Genomic DNA, 3,285 nt, shown 5'->3' with positions numbered 1-3,285 from the left:
AATCTTTTCATTCCAGTGAGAATTGCATCTAGCTTTTGATCAAAGGCAGAGGGTTCCTCTTTGAAAACAGTCCTCTTTTCCAACCTTGCCCTATTTCTTTTGGCAATTAGGTTGGCTTCCACTGTAACAGCAACCCTTTGGGCCTCTGCAAGGGATTGAGGATCTCTTTCCTTCAACTGATAGGCCATGTCAGGGTCAAAACCATCAGGGAATTTGTACAAAGCTAAATCAGGAGGAGATCTTAAATTTTGTGGGATCGCGTTATATACATTGTTAAATCTTGCACAATACTCCAAAACAGTCTCTTGGGGACCTCTTTTGATAGTGTCATATTCCCCAAGTATGTGCAGAGGATCCTTCTTCTTCTCCCATCTGCTAGTAAAGGCTTAATACAGTTCATCAGGAGTTGTGATGGAATTTGCATTCAGGGACCTAAACCAAGTTCTTACATCCCCAGTTAGACTTTGAACAAACATCCTCATCCTCACACTGTCATCATCTATTTCATAAGTCTCAAAATGGTCTTGCATCCTCTTAGCATGTTGGACAGCTGTCAGAGGGCCATTGGAGTCAAAATATGAGATTTTGGTTTGGTAATCTTGGGGTAGAGCTGCAGCATTAGCTGGTATCTGCAAGGGTGCATACCTGTTAGCCATATTTACAGGGTTTAGAGGATTAACAGGGGCAGCTGGGATATTAGGAACAGTGGGTATCACTGGGGTGATAGGTAAGGGTGAACCTAGAGTGTTGGTCAAGGGGATATGTGCAGTGGATGAAGAGGTGAGAGGAGGACTTTGAGATGTGGATGGTGAACTAGGGGAACTAGGGGTAGACCGGAAAAGGACCTTGCATGGGGTAGAGATAAGGCTGGGATGATCTGAATCTGAGGTTAAATCAGCAGGCTGCTCCTGCCTTTGCTACCTCCTGATGTTTCTAGGGATGGTATTTGGATTATCAACAATGATGGGTGGATTAGGGTCAGGATTTGCCCTAGTATGGCGTGGATTTTTCTTGTGAGCCAGCTTCTAACTGTTTTTTAGGATTTTATAGGAAGTTTTTATATCTGCAAGGACTGGATAAAGATTTTGAAATGGCTATATATATTTCAAAGCTGAGATGAAGACTCACTGAAAAAGCTCTTCCCTAAAACTGTCAATGTGACACAGAAACAGTTTTGAAGGCCTCCTGACTGATTTCAGGCTTGATTTCTAGCTTTGAGAGATGTATAGAAATTGGAAAATCCTAAGAAGTCCCCAGTGGAGTCGCCAATTATGCTAACACCCAGGTTGTTCCCTTTGACTCTAAGGGAATACGGCCGGGGTAACCACTAACCAATCTTTGGATTACAGTGCCTAGCCACACTGTAATCAGAGAGGGCTCTCTCTTTATAATTTGTCTCTGTTCTGTGGAGATTTTAGGCTAGCTATGAAATGAGAGTGTTTAGTTTTATGCTTTGGTTGAAGGATGTCTTTCTGTACTTGAAGTGTGCAATCTGCAGATGAGTTTATTTCATTAGGCAATGGAGTCTGTGGCTACAAGTGTTTAGAAACCTTGAGATGATTTACTGAAATTACAGGGCCATTTAAATACTTCATATAACAAAGTTAGGTTATGATGGTGACATGTGAACAACCAGTGAAAACATTCAAGAATTTTCCACTGAGCTGGGGTGTGGGAAAGAGATAGATGCCTCAGGAGCAAACTTGAATTCCTGAAAATATTTATCACAGTGAGAGATATAGCTTGAAAGTGTAGCAATTAAGAATTACACCTTATTTACTCTATCTGAAGAAAACATTTATAACAGCTTAGATTGAGTTCAGGGTAATCTGTGATTAAATCCTGGAACTATTCTTTTACTTTGCCATTAAGTGTAAAACTCACAAACATGAAAGAAGATGAAAGACTAGAAAACATATAACACAGAGTTTTAGAGAAGACTTATTGTGCTATGAAACATGCAGGAATCCTGTAACATTCAGCCAGCCACCACAGTGCATCAAGGAACACAGAGCTTTGGAAATTCCATCCACCTTTTGTATTATTTCTCTGAGAGTTGTACAGCAACAGAAATATAGAAATGAAATCAACAACAACCCCTTGCAAACTCATGCGAAGGGGACTTTATAGAAATGTTTATACAAAATATCTCAGGCATTGAGTCATCTGAGAGAGAAATATCTTCATTACTTCGTACAGAAAAGTAGAAAAGAAGTTATTACAGCTTTGAATACAACATAACTGCTCTTTAAGTCTGTCAGAGGATATTTTGACCTTTGGAGGTCACTGAGTCGGTTGGAACGCTTTGCTTTAATGCTGGAAAATGTGCCTTTACGTTTGTTGTGCTGTATCTTCTCAGCCCTGCCACCTGTGACTGTGCTTGCTGCTGTGGTGACCGAATAGCCCTGCTGAGTTGGCTCAGCCTTTCATCTTTCCTTTGTATGCTAATCTACCAAAATTTTCCCTGTGTATGATCACTTATAAATTTGCAAAAACTTGACATTACAGGTTCTGGCTTGATAATATTAGCTGTGTCAATCTGTTCCAGACTTCCTGTGTGGGCAATTGGTGCTTCACAATTGCCTCTATTGTTTCATCTGCTTCTGTATATTTGTAGAAATTTGGAGGCACATCGAACAGATGATTGATTTCGTTCATGATGAAGAACAGGTTTTCCACCCTATTGTAGAGAGTCTGCCCTGATGCTGGCCCTGATTCTGCTGAAGTGCTGGGCTGTTCTGCAACTTGACTTGCAGCAAAGGCATTGACCCTTTTAGCATAATTTTCATGGTAAGCAGTCTTCCCACACTGCTTAGTATGCTGGGGAGGCCTCTGTTTTGTAATACCTGAAACCTGTCCATGAACCTGTTGATTTCGATCTGCATATCTTGGCTTCTCCTTTCTAATGTTCCAATCAGGTTTCTTAATGTCAGGACCCTTTTAACCATTGAGATTGTCTCAGTCCTGTTAGCAATTCCCATGGTGGTCAGTTGAGAGCTTGTCCTGTGATTTAATATGTTGATCATCCTATTGGCAGCATCAGGCATGTTGCCAAGGCTTGCTCTTGCTCTGTGTATCTCCCTATTTGCCTTTGTAATGAGCGCTGATTGTTCATCTATGGTCTCAATGAACTGCCACTGATCAGTAATGGACTGGCCAATATTGGCCCATAGGACTGTTTTGAGCTCTGCTGTCACCTTATCTAGTGTGAGCTCTTTCTCAAGCTCAGTTATTCTCTTTTTGAGAGCTTTTATATCTCTTTCCTTCTCAGCCACATTCTGTTTG

Source organism: Pinus tabuliformis, chromosome 2_2 (assembly GCF_031772625.1).
Source record: "Pinus tabuliformis cultivar Carrire ecotype Pingquan chromosome 2_2, CPIR1, whole genome shotgun sequence".
Classification (NCBI taxonomy): Eukaryota; Viridiplantae; Streptophyta; class Pinopsida; order Pinales; family Pinaceae; genus Pinus; species Pinus tabuliformis.
Note: the sequence above shows the minus strand (reverse complement) of the source record.